The following is a 19,113-nucleotide window of genomic DNA, read 5'->3' on the forward strand; positions in this document are numbered from 1 at the left end:
GAGCCTCTGCCTCAGGTGCTAAAAATATCTCATGTGAGCATGGCCCCAGATGGGCAGAGAATCAGCCCCAGATGGGGGTTACCAGGTGGACTCTAGTCGAGGTGCATGTGGAAGTCTGTCTCTCTATCTCCCCTCTTCTCACTTGGGGGGGGGAGAAAAGATAATGTATTTATTTTTATCCTTTTACAAAAACATTTCTTAGTTTGTCTATCAGAATAATCTTCTGAATGAATCATACTAGGTCTTACCTACTGTGACATCCAGCACCTAGCACAGTACCTAGTAGATAGTTGACTGTTGATCTTTGCTTGATTTGTTGAATCCTTCTTGCACTTCAGAGAGGTGTGGTCTCTAGAAAACTGATGTTGTTGACTTAATATCTTAATATTTAATTTGGATGAGGAAGTCATTTGAGCAATGCAGATAATTGTCATTAATAAATAAACAAATGGAATGTATTGCTAATAGCAATCGGGTGTTAATGTGTAGGATGTAAGACTGAGTTAAGACTCCTCAGTTCCACTGTGGCTTCTGCTATTGCCCAAGAAATGGTTCATTACCTTTGATAAGTAAAATGACACAGATGAACAAGGCTAGACCAAGACAGGCAGCTGCATTAATAGGCCAATTTGGTATTGCTTCAAACCCATATTCTTTAAATATGTGCTTAATATTTATTTAAAGACAGCCTGTGAACCATGGGGGAAAGCGGGTAGGATCAGTCTCTTCCCTGTTGGCTTGAACAATGTAGTTCTGACCCAAACTTGTGCCTCTTCTCAGGAGGAGACCTCGGTAGTTAACCACATTCTACCCCTCCTTGAAGGCAGGTGAGTGAACTTTTGTTGTTACTTGAGCAACTCTCTTTGGAGCCTCCCCAAGAAACTTCCTGAAAGAGTATTAGTAAGCATGATCATCTCTATTTCATTACATTTCGGTATATTTTTTCATTATATTTCAGTATATATTTCATTACATTTCAATATACTTATTCAGTATGCAGATTGAGTATACATTTCATGTACAGAATGATGCCTGGAGTTCTACCCTTTATTCAACTCTCCAGATAAAACAAAATGGGAGAGTGCTGCTACTACTATAGCAGTAGGCACAGATAGTCACCAGATTGGCATTCCATGAGGGTAGAGATTTTGTATTACTTTTGTATCCATAATATTATCTGACTGAGTGTGGGCTAACAGAGTGTGCTTACTCAATGCTGATGGAAATAGTGCATAGATGATTGAAGGAAGAAAACACTGGGTCATTTTCTAATTCTTCTCTTTGTTTGGCCTATGAAGTCACCTTAATGACCACCACACTTTGTTATTACACTGACTCATGATGAGAATCAATTCATGTTTATGAAAGGAGGAAGCATCCCTAGGAGAGGGCTACTCATTCACGGTAGCCAACAGCACAGGAATTTCAGTTTTTCAAGCCCAACCATTTAAACTAGTCTAATTTTTCTGAACAGCTCAATATGCATTGTATTAGACTGAGCTTTATGAAAAAGCCTATTTTCAAACATTTCTGACCTACGAAGAGGCTAATCACAGTGAAAACTCATTGTTTCAGCATGACTTGGTGGAGATCATATTCTGGAGTTCTGAATTAAAACCTAAGGACAGTGAAACTTTAGAAACGCCACTTAGCCTCCCCCTGTCTCTGCTTAGTTGATAAATATTGAGTCGTATGATAAATAAGACTCCGTGGGGAACACTAAGATGTGTGAAACATAGTTTCTCCCTCCTTTAGGCTCACAGTTTACTTGGGGAGATAAAATTCACATGCAAAATATTATAAACCGAAGCAGTATATGGTAGATCAAAGTTGCCTTGTAAAAATTAACTTCATCCCCAGCAAGAAATTACTTCCTGCTGCAATAATCAGGAGAGAAAGATGGGAGACGACAGTTGTGCTTGGGCTTAAAGGATGATTAAGTTTCATTAAGCAGAGAATTGGAGGAAAGCAGTTCAAGCAAGTCACATGGCAGGCGCAAGGGTGCAGAGGCTGAAAACACCAGCTATTCTTGTGTGGCGGGCAGATGGTTTGTGTTGGTGGGCTGTGGGAGATAAGGCTAGAAAGCTGTTTCTTCCATAGCATGTAGTAGGCACTTTTTCATTTTAGTTGCTACACTGAATAAATGAAATAAGAAAGACCGGTAAAAAGAACCCCAGAATGGGAATCAGGAGACCAGACATCAGTTTTGTCACCAATTCTCTAGACTCCCTTAATTGAATCACTATAGGGCTGTGTTGTTTTCAGTTGTCCAAAGAAGGTTATTTGTTTAGTCCAGACATGGTTCTGACAGTTACAAGCAAGAAATGAACAATCAGAAGGAAAACTTTTGGAAAAGGAAAACTGCTGTACCTTTTCCCCCTAACAAAAATTGCTATGAATTAAAGTAAATTGAGATACTCTTGGTAACAAGAAATCTGTGTACTTTCTTCCTAAAATACTTACGGCAGGGTGATCTCATTTCTCACACGTGAAAGAAGCTCGGGAGTGGGGGAAGCCTAGACTGTGATCACCTGGGCCAAGTAAGAATCCAACAAATTCTCTTAGATGGAGGCATGGACAGACCATATGGAAATAGCTGCTCAATATCAAATTAAACTCCCATCACCACATCCGAGAGAAGCCAGAGGAGGAAGCCTCCTGGAAGCAGGAGATCAGACGCAAGAATTCATTAGCCTCAGGAATATCATCAGATTGCAAAAACCTCTGGTGTCCTTCCAATTGTACACCGTGCCCTTGTCCCAGCAGCTCATGACCCATGCACAGGTTTCTGATGCAGAGCAGGGAGAAGTATTCCTTTCTTTGCCAGTGACTTCCCTGGAGCCAATCTTCTTTGGCAGCCAGCCACCAGGGCAGGATGGGTGTGCCTCCATCCTGCTTCTTGGATGAGTCTTGCTGTTCTCAGCCAACTTTCCTCAGCCTCTGGTCCCAGAGTGGACTCTACCGAGTCAGAGTCTAGGAACAGCCCCACATTCCCCGGTGATGTTTGGTTTGACGGAGTCTTCTCTGCCGACTCAGATCAGGTCAGATGCCTGCCAAGACATCCCCTATGCAGATTTCAGGGGATGCGGCTTCTTTTGGTGTATACACTCAGTGGGTATGAGAAAGCTACCAGTGGACAGACCCACCTAAGCGGCACTGCCACCAACGCCACAGGGAGGAGTAGCAATCTTCTGGGGAGTTTTCCTTGGCACTCCTGACCAGAGTCATTGCCATCTGTCAGGTCCATGACCCGATGAGCTCATTTCCCTCTGTGCAGTGAGTTATTCTAGAACATCTAGACCAAATCCCTATAGAGCAAAGCTTCACGGACTCTGGTTTTCACCGTGGAGTAGTCCCCAAGACATCCTCCTAAGCAAATACAGGAACCTCCACCTCAAATTGAGCTTATGGGCAGTTTTAGGAAAGGAAATGAGGCCTAGGTGGTCATGCAATTGGAGCTGGGCAGAGATACCCTGCACCCATTGCTTCTGTTCCTTAGGCAAGCCAATTGGAGGCATGTCTCAGGTATGTCTGGTAAGGAAAATCCTGAGCTCCTTCATTCAAGCTGACATTGAGAAGCGTGAGTCAAAAAGGGAGAGAAGGCCCTGGCCGGTTGGCTCAGTGGTAGAGCATCAGCCTGGCGTGTGGAGGTCCCGGGTTCGATTCCCGGCCAAGGCACACAGGAGAAGCGCCCATCTGCTTCTCCACCCCTCCCCCTTTCCTTCCTCTCTGTCTCTCTCTTCCCTTCCTGCAGCCGAGGCTCCATTGGAGCAAGGATGGCCCAGGCGCTGGGGATGGCTCCTTGGCCTCTGCCCCAGGCGCTGGAGTGGCTCTGGTCGTGACAGAGCGACGCCCCGGAGGGGCAGAGCATCGCCCCCTGGTGGGCAGAGCGTCGCCCCCTGGAGGGCATGCCGGGTGGATCCTGGTCGGGCGCATGCAGGAGTCTGTCTGACTGTTTCTCCCCGTTTCCAGCTTCAGAAAAATACAAAAAAAAAAAAAAAGGGGGAGAGAAGTCCAACCATAATGGGAAACTACCACCATGCCAAAGAGCAGTGCTGCTGGTTACCAGGTATGGACATGATGAAAGCTGACATTGCTTCCTGTGAAGAATTAGAGCAACACTTGTGGACCCTTGAGAAAGTTTCTCTGATAATTCAAGTGAGCAAGAAACATTCAGCCCAGGGCAGTTCTCCACTATGTAAGTCTCTTGGTCTGGGAAGCAATGTCAAACACCCCTATTTAAATCTGGAGGTAAAAATACTTGTCATTTCCTTGTGTGCCTGTCACTTACATCAATATTATTCCAGAAGGACTGGCTGGGTCCTCATGACATGTGTCAGCTACCACAAGATGGATGAGTTTCAGAAAATTATTGTTTATGGCATTTGAGAGCCTGTCAATGTTCTTGTTTTGTAAAAGAAGATAAAGTTAGGCCTGAGGTTCAACTCCAAGAAGACAAGCACAGAGCCCAGCGCGGAGCTATTAACAGGACTGGGATTTCACAGCAGAGCTCTGTGAGCCACACCAACAATAATTAACAACATCCTGGAATACAGCTGGGTGTTGTTCAGCTGCCCAGAAAAGCCCTGTCGGGACAGGTGAGGGTCTGAGCCTCAGGTTATAGATTTGCATGCTGAGACAGCCAGGTGGACCAGGGTCAAATGAGGTCTCTGAGTAATATGGCTAAGGATCCTCTTGTCTGACTCCTGAGGTTGTAGTAAGACAGAGTAGTGAGGAGCATATGGATATGCTCTGTAGGGCTGTGTCCCCAGAAGCTCACAATCTATAGATTTATGTATTTGATCAATCATAACACGTTTTGTATAATGATATATATTTACAGTAGATTTATGTACTGAATGTTATCTTCTCCCAGTGTAGATTATGCTAAAAATTTTAGGAAGCACATTTTTACCATGAGAGGTAGTTCATATATATGACATTTCCACGCCTCAAACAAGGTGACTTTGTAGGATTAATTGGATGTGTCAGATTTTAGTTCTCTAATACTTAACCTTCTAGAAATGTGTTCAAAATAGTTTGGGTAAAGCACAGTTCCAAAAGCAACGGCACAGACACTGGAATGCTTGGGCAGGACCTGTCCCTGGGCTTCCTTTGTGCCTGACTATTGGATTGAAAAGGATACTCCCTTTCAGCAGCTCTTCTTCCAGATACCCCCATGTTCTGTTCACTCCTGTGCTGTGTGTGTCCCCTCAGTGTCGGACTCATTTCCTTTGGAATGGTTTAGCATATGTTGCCCTGTGATAATTCTTTTCTAGTAAGCCAGAAGCTCCCCAGCACTGGGACCTGCTGTCTTGTTTGCCAGGGTTTCCCCAGAGCAGGGACTGCTTCCCTCGCATCCAGCCTGGGACACACACAGGGATTCTTCACCTCCTGTCTTCTCCCCAGGCTTCTGAGAGAAGGAGCTCCTGTTAGCTGACTGGCCTCAGATTACCATCCAACCACATGGTTGCAGCAGGACCACAGGCAAATAAGCCTTTTCTTCAGAGTAAAAAATTCAGTCACACCCAAAGCTAATTCACAGACCATGGAATCCACTGGGAACTGTCAAGTGGCTCATCCATCGAGTTTCCTCCTTCTCTTGGTCCCTACCCTTCTCTCTAACTCATGCTTTTTTTCTGTAAACTAGTTGGAAAGCCTTGAATGTGGAAGATTTTCTACATCTGTCTTGTACATTTTGCACAAGCTAAAATAAAACAAAAACAAAAAAGCAAAATAGTCTTTGTGGTCAGTGGGTGACATCATTGCCCGTAAGCTGGTGGAGTTGGGAGGTGGGCACGGGGGTGGTGTTTGGACGCCTGTTAGAGAATGTTGGAACCCTTCTCTGAGCTTCACCATATAGTATAGCCCCAAATTATTTGGATCTGTTTTGGGGCAACTGCTTGGCCTGGAATTGCCCCTGAGCGCTTCTTCTTCTTCTTTTTTAATGAATTGGCTGTATTTACCAGAGTAGAGTTAGTGTTTTTAATAGCCTGAAAAATAATATCCAGATGCTTCACATAAAGGAGGGGGCCCTTCCTCTAATCCCGAGCCTGCCACAGGCGTCCTGAGCCTCGTCCCTCCCACTGGACGGTTGCCCAGAGCTCTCTGGGGGTCTACCTTGGGAGACCGCCCGGGAGCTCCAACCGGTCCCAAACCCAAGGAAGGAAGGTGAACCATCTGGTATGCATTGTCCAGATCGGCTCCACATTGCCCGGGCACCCTGACAGCTTTTTGGGACTGCTCTAGGCTTCGATTTAATCCATCAGGCTCTCCAGTCAGAGGCCTCCAGACCTCTTTGTCTCCTTCCAGAATTTGGATTCCACAGAGGCACAATTAGGCCTTCTAGTCACTCCCAAGTTTGGCTTTCTCAAGAAAAGGACCAAGGTGTGCTCTGAGAGACTTTCCAGCAGATCTTGGACAAAGAACAAAGAAAAGAAAGGGAATGGTTTCAACGAGAACCTTGTCCTCTCCTTTCTTTCTGTTCCCACTGCAATATCCTGCCCGCCACCAGCCCTGATGACTGACACGTCTTTGGAGAGGAGAAAGGAAGCTGTCCCACTCCAGGATGCTTTGGGAAGTCTCTATAAAAATGGCAACCTGGCTCTCCATATCGTCTCCTCACCAAACAAGTTCTGCTTGAGAGAAATAAAAGGGAAAAAGTAGTTAAGAAGAGGTTTGGAATGCACCTCAAACTAATTTGTAAAAAAAAAAAAAAAGCATCAAGGATTATAAATACTATTTTCCTCTAAAACCATAAACCCCTTTATTGTCAACACCTTTATTGCAAATTATTTTTTTTGTAGGGCAATAAACACTTAGAAGGCAAGAATTACTAAATTATTCCTTTGCAAAGGCTAAACATTTTCCCTACCATCTTGTCTCTATTTCTGATTTGTTTCTTCATAGGCAAGGAAAAGAGAATTTTGCTCAACCCTCTGACCGAGGGAACACAGATTCCAAGTTAATTGGATCCAAATGAAAGAAAATCTAGTGTGCCTCATATCATGCTAGTTCTCTTAGAGTATAGTGACGTCGAATCCCAGCACCATCATCTGAGCGTTGCCTTTGAGGCCTCCAGTGTGTTTGCCAAACACGGAGAATGTTTCAGATCCTTGCCTGAGTCGTCTGCCTGGCAGTTGTTTCTGGGTCAGACACTCCTCCCTGCTTCTCCCACCCCCACGCTTAGTCGCTGCTCACCCCTCTGGTGTTGACCACCTGGAACTAGGAGATGACAGCCTAGAATTGAGAGAGAATGCTGCTAGCTGCACAGGACTCAGCAAAAGGGAGGGGAGCAGGCCATTCTTTTGTACACTGTCCTGCTCTCTCATGCTGCATGTCACTGCCACAGAAGCTGTACAGGTGTAGCAAGATTTGGAGCAAAGAGGAGGTCAGATGGTCGCACAGCAGCTAAATAAAAAATGAACAGCAGAAGTTCACACCACGTAGGGAATCTCTTACTGGCTACTTTTCTCCTGAGTCCCAGCTTTTTGTTTTGTCATTCATACTACTCCAGCGTTCTCTAGGACCCTCTGTGTATCTGCTCCCTCACCTCTAGGACCTAGTAATTCTTTTTGCAAGATAATTTAGCCAATTCTTTGTCTCATTCCAGACTATGCTTTGGCGCATCACCTTCATATGAAAAGGGGCCTTTAAGGTACTATGTGGATGGGTCTTCCGTTCTGGAGAAAAACTGAAAGTGTTTGCCCCATTTAGGATCTCTCTGTACTGGATCTCACTGCAAATGAGGGAATGTGAGCAGGGTGAATGGGGGCTGGGGAACTGATCCAATGCAGAGGTTGGCTCTGGATGCCCAGTGATGGGTAGTTGAGCATCCCAGGGCCATGAAAATCTTAGTTTTGATTTCTTACCAGTCCAGCTTGGGGTTTCCAATTTGGCAACCAGAGTGCAGCCTTAAAGAATTCAAGAGGCAGTCAGTTCTCAGAAAGCCTCAGGGTGGGCAGATATAAGTATAGGAGGTTTGCCCGTGGGCTGCAGGATCCAGCCACCAGATTTTAGGCCAACTCTCCGGCCCAGGAATGGGACCAACAGAAGTACAGTCCCCCCTCCACTAGATGGTCATTCAGGGTGGAGCTCCAGCTTCAGAAGAAAACTTAGGTGCTAGGCAGGATAAATATCAGACAGCAAGGTCAAAAGCTCTGGTGAACATCCAGGTAGAAAGAGCTATATCTCAGGACCAATATGTATGACCTGTGGTCACTGAAGAGGCCCCAGATCTTTTAGTTCATTTATCAGCAAGGATATGAAGGAAATATAAAATAGGCATTTGACATTTGGGAATGGGCACCTGGCTATGGGAAGAAGACCTGCTCCTAAATTCCATTGGATGATGGGGTAATGGGCTGGGCTGAGCCATTTATGTACTGAACCAGCAGGGTCAGTGATGTCGGACTGGGGAAGGCAGAGGAAGAGAAAACAATGTAGATTGTAATCTTCAGCCATAAAGGGTAACATGTTTATTATTAGGATAGCACCTCCCTGGCACTCTGGCCATGCACCAACCTGAAATGGTAGAAAAAGCACCAGATTAGGAATCAGGAATCTCTGTTCTAGTCTGGCTTTAACCAGTAACTAGTTGTGGGGCCTTGGACGTGTGCTTTCACTAACTGTTGGCCTTCAGTTTCCTCATCTGTGACATCAGGAGGTTGACTTAAATCAGTAGTTCTCAAAGTGTGGTCCTCAGACTGGCAGCATCAGCATCACTTGGTAAGTTATGAGAAATTTAAATCCTCAGGCCCCATCCCCAAACTACTGAATCAGAAAGTCTGGGAGTGGGACCGAACATTCTGCTGGCAAACCTCCAGGTGATTGTGATGTACAGCAAAGTCTGAGAAGCACTGGCCTAAATAATTTCTAAGTCCTTGTATGCTCAAATGCCTTCAGATCTGTCAGAAGAGATGAAATATCTCTCTCTCTCTCTCTCTCTCTCTCTCTCTCACACACACACACACACACACACACACACACCAAGCAACATATAACTTGGCCACCTATAAAATACCAGTCTTTTGACCTTGTTGTTAAAAGCCCCACAGCATGTCCTCACTACATGTCCCAGAAATCCAGTCTATGTCCTTTTTCTCCTCAGCCTGTCACTAAAACAAGAGCCTGCCTCTAAAATGGATGCATTAGTGTTCTAGTCAGCAGGTGGCAAATTGGATAATAAATTCTTGTCTCCCCTACCTCCTGCCCAATTAGCCAGAGAAGATAGGAAGATTTACTCTTTTCCACAAGCAAGGTCACAATCTGGAGTTGCAATAGAAGCCAGTTTCCATCCTCGCTCTCCTGAGGCTCCTGCAGCGGATTGGCTGCGAGGCAGGTGGGTCTGCCTGGTAGCAGGGATATAATAGGCAAAGAGACGCAGGGAGGAGAACCAAAAGGGAAGAATAGCTGTGCTAAGCCTGTTGCCTTCTAGTTAAAAAAATTATAGATCTATTTATAGCCTGTCTTGCTCCACAGAGGATTTGAGGCACTGCCTTCTTGTTGGAAAACCCCTGATGCCAATAGTTGGCATTGGAGACTGTGGACTTCCTGGCCTGGAACAAGGGGCCAAGTTTTGTCCACACAGCCTTTGTGGAGGGTCCTCCGGGCAGTCTGTTTCAAAACCACCTCTCTCCCTGCTCATCCCTTCCTTCTGCCTGCCCCCAACAGAGAAAATGTGGTCCCTGTGGTCCCATTTCCTTTTGTTCTTAAACCGCATAACCTGACTGCTGGCTGTACGTTTTCCCATTTGAGCAGATAAACAAGATCAACCAGGAAAATGTTCAAAAGCTCAGTTGGAGGAGTGATTGCCAAGGTCTGTATGTACATAAGGGGAATTCTTCGGCTTCCCGCCATTTGACTGATCACTCATCAGCTGGATACATTCTCTGAGTTGATTTGGTTTGGGAGGGCTGAATTTAAACGAATTAGTACTTGGGAAGTGCCTAGCAGAGAGCCAGCTCCGAAGTAAATGCTTAATAAGTGTCAGCAAATCCAATAAACAGACACAACTACTAGCAATGGACATGGATTTGACTGGAACCAGCTCCATTCTCTCTGGGAGAAAGCCGGCGAGTGCTGTGGGTTTGTCTGGGTTTCCCTCGCTGGGAGACTAGCGGGTGCCCTTGCGCCAAATGCCCAACTCTGGCCTCATTTTCCATTTTCACTTATCTACGTAGGCTAGAACAGTGCTCAACAATGAAGTCACTGCTCATTTTTCTCATTTTCTGAATAAATAATTTCAGTTCCTAAATAAACCTCCCCAAAGCAGGCTTATGATAGAGGTTTAGTATCTTTGTAATGCCCCTGGGCCACTGAGCTGATAAAAACAAGCAGAGGTAGCCTCATGACACTTTCTGACATCGGCTGAGCTTCCGCATACCAGGTGGTCTGTTTCTGGCTCCCAGAGGCCTCGGCTCGATGACTTCAGACATGCTCTGGTCACTGGCACCAGCTCTCATCACCTCCTCCGCCCTGAGCAGCCCTCGCGGCTCTGCAGTGGGTGCCCCTCCCCTCCCTGCTGTTTAATCCATGACACTGCCTGGGGGGGGGGGGTTCTTTTTGAAACCCAATGAACCATTAAAATTTTTTTACAGGAAAGATCCAAGAGCATAGAATAAACAAGACACTTCTAAAAAGAAAAGTACCACATCTTACCAGATATCAAGACATCAATAAGCCATAGAAATTTTAACTGTGTTATTGGTGCAGGACTATATTAATAGACCAATGGAATATGAGAAGGAATCCAAAAAGAGACCCACACACACGTAACTATATGACAGAGAAGGCACTAAAGGTAGAGAAGGAAGATGAGGGTCTATTCAAAAAGTGGTACTAGAAAATTGGTTTCAATTAATATGGGAGAAAAAAAATGGATCCCTACCATATACAAAAAATACATAGAATAAAAATTTAAATGTGAAAGGCACAGTTAAAAAATCTTTTAAAAGATAAGTTTATCAACTCAGGACAGGAAAGAGTATCTCATATAAGTCACAAAAGGCACACACCATAAAGGAAATGATCAATACATTTTTCTACATTAAAACTGAAACTTATATTCATTAGAATTCACCTTAAAGAGAGCAAAAAGACAATAATACAGTTTCAGAAAAATATTTGCCACATATGTAACTGGTAAAGGATTAGCATTCAGAATATATGAAGGACACCAAAGAATCAAAAGTAAAGAAAATCACCCCAATATAAAAACAGACAAAATACATAAACAGTCATTCACAGAAAGGAAACACAATAGACAATGAATGAGTGAAAAGATGCTCAACATTTCATTTGCTTGGCAATGAGATCCTTCCTTATTTCATACTCATCAGGTCAGCAAAAATTTTAAAGTCTAACAATAACAAATGTTGGAAAGAATGTGGAGGAACTAGAACTCTCATACCTTATCAGTGTGAGTATAAATTGGTGCAGGTACAGGAAAATAATTCAGCATTTCCTGGTAAGGGGCAAGGTAGGCACGCCCTATAACCCAGCTACTCTATACCCTAGATCAGGCGTCCCCAAACTACGGCCATTTATCCGGCCCCCCGCCGCACTTCCGGAAGGGGCACCTCTTTCATTGGTGGTCAATGAGAGGAGCATTGTATGTGGTGGCCCTCCAAAGGTCTGAGGGACAGTGAACTGGCCCCCTGTGTAAAAAGTTTGGGGACCCCTGCCCTAGATTATCTATATCCATATCCATATTCATACCCACACCTGGAGATATGCATAAGAATGTTTCAAACCACATGTTTAGAATAGCCAACCCTAATATCTATCAACACTAAATGAACGTGTAAATTTTGCTGGGCTGACCTGTGGTGGTGCAGTGGCTAAAGCATCGACCTGGAATGCTGAGGTTGCCAGTTCGAAACCCTGGGCTTGCCTGGCCAAGGCACACATGGGAGTTGATGCTTCCTGATCCTTCTCCCTTCTCTCTCTCTCTTTCTTGTCTCTCTAAATAAATAAATAAAGTCTTTAAAAAATTTGATATAATGCTTCACTGCAATGCTATACAGCAGTGAAAATGAACAACTGCTACACACATTGAGATGGTTGAATCTCACAAAGTAATACTGAGAAAAACAAGACAAAGAAAAATATACTGTTTCATTTATGTAAAGATCAAAACCCAGAAAAACTAAAAATATATTGTCAGGGTCACAGATGTATTTTAGACCGTGCTCTGGCAGAAAAGATATGGCACATATAAACTGAGTTGTTATGATAGCTTATTAAAGTGTAGGGAATCACCTATCTGATCTTGGACCCTCTATAACTTGGGTTAAGGAACTTTAGTTAAAAAGCCCTGAGTGTGAATGGTGATGTGAATATAATCCCCTGCTGCAAACACAGGGTAATAGGTTTCTTGGATGCAAACACCAGGAAACTGTGTGAGTGAGTGACCTTTGTGAAACGCAAGGGAATGTATGTAAATGGGCCGTAGGAAATTAGCACAGAGGTTTATAGATTGCCCCTTCCTTTGTGCTTGTTAATTAGCAAAAGAAAAAGAATGTACTGACCAAAACTAGCCCTTTTTCCATTTCAACAAGAAGTACATTAGTCATTCTTTCCCCTTCTCACCTGATCTCCCTCCCCTGCAATCCTGTTACCTTTGTTCTGCTCCTGAACAATAAAAGCTCTGGGAGAAGGAGACTCAGGAGGTTAGTCTCTCTTGACTGCCTCTCCTCTTCTTTTGACAACAGTTTGTGTCTTGAGCAAGTTTTTTCCACACAATATTGGTAGTTCCCAGTGGGCTGGAGGACTACATTAAAGACATGCTTTACAAAAATGTGAGTTTAGTTTTGGCCAATTGGTGCAGTAGATGGATCATTGGCCCAGAGGACCAAGATCATCGGTTCTATCCTGGGGTCGCCAGCTTGATCCCAGAGTTGCCTGCTTGACCCTTGAGGCGGCTGGTTCAAACCCCAGTCAAGGCATATATGAGAAGCAATCAATAGTATAAGTGGAATAACAAATTGATGCTTCTCTCTCTTTCTCCCTTCTTCTCTTTCTCTCTCTCTCTCAAAAAAAAAATGTGAGTTTAGAGTTTAGTTAGGGCATGCATTCTCATTTAGGGCAGTGTTACCCCCAAGGGGGTGAAAATTGGTTCTTGGGGACAAAAATATTATTTTCATGTAAAAAGCATTACAAAGTTGCACAGCAGTCTTTCTGTGGTATTAAAATCTCATAGGCCCTGGCCGGTTGGCTCAGCGGTAGAGCGTCGGCCTAGCGTGTGGAGGACCCGGGTTCGATTCCCGGCCAGGGCACACAGGAGAAGCACCCATTTGCTTCTCCACCCCTCCGCCGCGCTTTCCTCTCTGTCTCTCTCTTCCCCTCCCGCAGCCAAGGCTCCATTGGAGCAAAGATGGCCCGGGCGCTGGGGATGGCTTTGTGGCCTCTGCCTCAGGCGCTAGAGTGGCTCTGGTCGCAACATGGCGACGCCCAGGATGGGCAGAGCATCGCCCCCTGGTGGGCAGAGCGTCGCCCCATGGTGGGCGTGCCGGGTGGATCCCGGTCGGGCGCATGCGGGAGTCTGTCTGACTGTCTCTCCCCATTTCCAGCTTCAGAAAAATAAAAAAAAAAAAAAAAAAAAAATCTCATAGTGGGGAAGATGAGTAGGGGAAAAAATCTGAAAAGGCTACTTAGTAGGAAGTGATCATGAAAAGATTGAGAAATACTAGATTTTTGGGAACCAGCAAAGAATGGTACAATGTCCTATGGCTAACAAAACATTCTAGAAGCTTTACCATCCCCAGGCCTGAAGGAACAAGGAGATGGCGGAAAGGGAACAGCTGCATGGAGGGGGCTCTGCCTTTGACAGAGGATAGCAACCAATTTACAGCGGGTGACCCAGCAGGGAGAGGGCACGGGAACACACACCCTGACCTCATTCTCCTCATCCTCAGATCTCCTGTCCATGCTTCACTTGGGCCAAACCCATTGGGAAGCCAGGGACCAGGGGAGCCCTGGTGGGGAACAGGGCAGGATGGAAAAGATGAGAATGGATTCTGGAGGGGCAAATAGAAATTACACAGAAAATACACGTGGTGAAATTCTAGGAAGCAAAGGGATTATTGGCACACCTTTGAAGATTGTGGTTATCTCTGGGGTCGGGATGGGAAGGACATATGAGGGCTTCAATAATATTGGTAATATTCTATTACCAAAGGTGGGCAGTGGGTTCACAAGTGCTTATTTTATTCTTAACAAAGCACATATATTATTCCTATTCATTTGCAATGTAGTCCATTTCATATAATATTTTTAGAAAGTTAACATGGTAGAAACTAGGTAGGAGAGGTAAAATAAAAAAAAAGCCATCATGGGATCTGGAGATAGAAAAGGAGGATTAGAATCTAGCTTTTACCACTAACTAGCTGTTTGAGATTAAGCAAATAAGTTAGCTTCTTTAATGGACCTAGTTAGAGGCCACGGAATCCCAGCACCGCCTACTCCCAGGCATATTTGGATTAAGTAAATTTATAAATAGTATGTGAAATCATGTGATGCATTAACTGGTGCATAGTAAAATTTTTTTTCTCTTTTCTATTCTACCTATACAAACCCATGTCCTATTGTTTACTCTCTCACAAGTCCTGTGCTTTAGCCAACTCTGTCTCCGTCCTGACACAGACCCTGGCCCTATGGCCAGACGTGAGTCCATGCCCTGTGTTTTTCCCCAGCCTGGTCCTTCCTGGTGGCAATCAGCCTGGCTCAAGCCCCACCCAAACTCCACCCCTTCACATTGGCCTCCCTTTGGCTCCAGCAGTGTTTTCTTAGACCTGTTCCAATTGTGGACGTTCATAAATATAAAAATTAAGATATCATCATAGATGGTCTCATCTAATGTAATTAGAACTATTGTTGATCAGTTACTTGAAAAAATGGGTTAGAGCTGATAAGACAATGAAACACCAACCTGAAGTGTCGTAACTTAAAACATATAGATATAGTTTATTTGCCAGTCTTTTGATAAGAAGCTTGGGCTTTTTGTTTGAGCATGAGTTCCTCATCATTTTTCTTGCATCATTTCAGATTCTCTAAGATAGAGCAAGAACAAAGTCACTTGAGAAGCTCAAGGTCACAGAGCTTGCAACAGACCAGGTACCAGCTGACTCTGGATTCCTCAGCGCAGTGCTGAGCGGAGGAGTGTTCTATAAATCTAGTTGAACTGCACAGAGCAGCTTGGATAGGTGCCCGAGGAGAGCTGGGATGGGAACAAAGAGAATAAGCTGTGAGATGCAGGCGGGTGCCAAAGAAAACTTGACTGAAAGTATTATAACACTGCCTCTGGTGGTCATCTCCAAATCAAGTACTAGGCACATCCACACACACACACACACACACACATCCACACACACGTATTATAACACTGCCTCTGGTGGTCATCTCCAAATCAAGTACCGGGCACATCTACACACACACACACACACATATTATAACACTGCCTCCGGTGGTCATCTCCAAATCAAGTACTGGACACATCTACACACACACACACGTATTATAACACTGCCTCTGGTGGTCATCTCCAAATCAAGTACTGGGCACATCTACACACACACACACACACACACACACACACACACACACACACACACACACGCAGCTTCAACCACAATCTTATACCCACTGCTCATTCTGGGACATAATGTTTTTTTGGTGTGGGTGTTGGGGGTGGGTTTGGGGAGCTGGGAAGGAAAGAGGGACATGGGGTTAGGGGGGCAGGGGTAGCTTCCCTCTTAAACTCAGCTTCCCTGGCATCTTTGTCTGATTTGTGCTCTGAGGTCAAAATCTAGTCCACAGCTATTTAAAAGTCTTGCCTTGACTCTGGAATGCTGGCAAGCTCTAGCAGAACGAAGAGTTCATAAGTACAGTTTCCTAGGGCTGTTGATGCATCATATAAGAGGCTTAGCAAACCCCAAAGAGAGAGTCAGTATATATACATGCATATATATACATATATGTGTATGTGTGTACATGCATGTGCATGTGTATGCGTGTGAGCCTTCCCCCTTACCTAGGCTAGTTGAGTACAAATTGCACAGAGGGCCAGAAAACGGCCTTCCAGTTCCTGGTTCCTAGAATTTCAAGGTGCACATGCTGATGTAGATTTTATTGTTTCTTATAAATATTCCTTATTTCCTCCACATGGGCAGTGCTCTCCCAGGGTGCAGGGGAGGCCGTGCAAGTTCGGTCTGTTTGTGTTGGCTGGGTAGCCCAGGATAAAGCGCGGTGGGAAGTGGCCCTTCCTGTGGTGCCGGCAGCCAGCAGTGGGAGAGCACACGGGCCGCAGAGGGAAGGATGGCAGGGTTGAGGCACACTGGCTCCAGCTGTGGGGGCAGGTGTGGAGGAGCAGGACGTAGAGATCTGAGTGATGCAGAAACTGTTTAGCGCTCCCTATGTTTCTCCATCTCACAGGTCCTGATCTGGGAAAGGTAGAGCACGGCTCTATAACTGCTGCCTGGCTGGAAAAGGCTGGACTATCCTGATGTGTTCCTGACTAAGGCCCCTTAAGTACTGATCATTTCTTTCGTGTTAGTGTGAGGCAGGTTCTTGAGAGATTTGCGCTGGGCAGGAGGAAGTCCTTCTTGGAGAACAAGGGTGATTAACAACTAGGTCAGAAGCTCTTGGATGGCAGATCCTTGATTTTATGAATGTTCAAACTATTGCCCAGAGAACTTCATTGACTTGCCCCATGTCACACAGCTCATTGATGGCACACTTCATGCAGTCTCCCACCTTTTTTTTTTTTTTAAGGGTTGAATCATCCAGGAAGTGTTCACTAAGTTTTACACTTAATGAGAGTGAATTAGCGACTGGCTTCTCTGTTTACCAACCCTGGTACTTTGTATGCAAATATGCATTTCTTCCTCTGTAAAACTGGATAAATGACAGTTCCCAAGAACACTGGAAGGATAAATGGTAGTGTGCATGAGGCACCTCTCTCGAGCACTCCAAGGGCTCCATAAACACTGCTTCCTTTCCATTCCCTCAGCGGGGTTTTCTCCTCTCCGCCCTTTAAACTCACGATAAACAAAAGTGCATTAAGTTCACACCTAATTTCATTGACCGGCTCACGTCATATCCATGAATGGAAATGGAAATGTCCTGGCCAGCTCAGATAAGTCAGTGATGCTGTGACAGATACTGTGGGAAGGACCCTGAGAGCGAGGGCTGACGAGGCGGGTGGGTGTGGATTTATTGAGGAGGAAAGATCTCCAGATGGAAGGTCAGAGGAGACTCTTTTCACAGTTAAAAAAAGAAATGTGCTCAAGGAGGAGAGTCCTCAGAGAAGGAAGGGAAGATGACAGTGACCACAGGAAATGACTAACAAGGCTCCCTTCTCTGGTGGGTACTCAGAACACCATCCGTAGAGGTCGGACTAAGCAAGGAGGCCAGTGATGACTGCACAGCCCACGGATCCGAGGAGAACAGCAAGCAGAGACTTCATATCAGTTCCCAGGGCAGGAATGGGCGTGTTAGAAAGGCGGGGGCTCCTGGGAAGGCCGAGGAGAGACACATTCCACCTCTGCAGCACCGTCAGCTGAGGGCGGTCAGTCTCGGGGGGCATGGGCAGAGAGGGGCTTACCAGCTTCATAACCCAGCCACCAAATCAGTGGTTCTAAAAACCGTGTTATGTGTTATGCTGCTGCTTACAGCACCTCTGTCAGAGACACTGGGCAGTGGAAAGCAGACTACTTGATTTGTGCAATAGGTATTGTCACATACAGCATACATTAAAGCAAAAACAAAAGTGTCTTAAAAATATTAATCTGGGCCTGACCAGGCGGTGGCGCAGTGGATAGAGCATCGAACTGGGATGCGGAGGACCCAGGCTCAAGACCCCGAGGTCGCCAGCTTGAGCTCAGGCTTATCTGGTTTGAGCAAGCTCACCAGCTTGGACTCAAGGTCGCTGGTTCAAGCAAGGGGTTGCTCGGTCTGCTGAAGGCCCATGGTTAAGGCACATATGAGAAAGCAATCAACGAACAACTAAGGTGTTGCAACAAAAAACTAAGGATTGATGCTTCTCATCTCTCTTCGTTCCTGTCTGTCTGTCCCTGTCTATCCCTCTCTCTGAGTCTTTCTCTATAAAAAAAAAAAATCTGGTCTTTTCCTAACAGCAATAGGAAATACAAAGACTTCATTATCGTGCTATGTCATACAGGATCTGTGGAACAAAACAGAACGTTCATGGCAAAGTGTTGCTAAAATGTAAAATTGGACTGAAGAATCACTTGGAACGGTAAAGGAGACCTGAATGCTCTCTGTGTGACTCATCCTTCAAGCCCAGTTGAAGCCCAGTTCCAGTTTCGGAAGCTTTCTTAGCAGAACCCTAGAGACACGTGATGACTTTAGCTGAGTTTCCCCAGAAAAAAAAACATCAGTGTGTGGAAAACAATTCAATGGCCTCTGACCACCAGGCTTCCCAGGTGCTTGTTTCCTCCCACAGAAACCTCCACCTTCCCATTGCAGGGGAGTCTCCCCGTTGTGGTGCTGCATTCTGCAGCATCCTACCCACAACCCAACACTCCGGAAACCAGGGCTGAAAGACCAGGCAGCAAGGTGGCTGCAGCCATCACCCAAATCCTCCTCACAGACAAGGGGGCCCGAGGCACTGGCCACGGCTGTGCATAGCGTCTGCTTAAAGGGGAGAGATAGAATTTGCCAATACTGGATGCCAATAATTTGAGGAGGGCAGCATCCAGAGGAGAAATAGAAAGGAAAACCAAGTACCTTTCAATCCAGCCATCCTTCCAAAAGGGATCAGGAGAGATGAAAAACTCATTTGGAGGCAAAGCAGTGCAGTCTGCAATAATTACCCGCACCCAAGAGCATGGCTCCAGCCCCTTTTTCAGAAATGAGGGTGGAGGAAAGGGATTGTGGCCTGGCTGGACAGCCAGTGTTCATTCAGTGTTTACTGCTCTTGCAGCTCGTCCTGCAGAAGGGTTCTTGTTCTCTTCCTGCTGCTAATTACAACTCTTACTAGGTTTCCAAAATGTAGATTAACAGAGCTTGGGGTGAGGTCTTTGGACTTGGCTGGAAGTCTAGCGCCATTTGTGAGCATCGTTGCCACATCCCTTGCCAGAGAGATTCCCCTCA

Source organism: Saccopteryx leptura, chromosome 3 (assembly GCF_036850995.1).
Source record: "Saccopteryx leptura isolate mSacLep1 chromosome 3, mSacLep1_pri_phased_curated, whole genome shotgun sequence".
Lineage (NCBI taxonomy): Eukaryota > Metazoa > Chordata > Mammalia > Chiroptera > Emballonuridae > Saccopteryx > Saccopteryx leptura.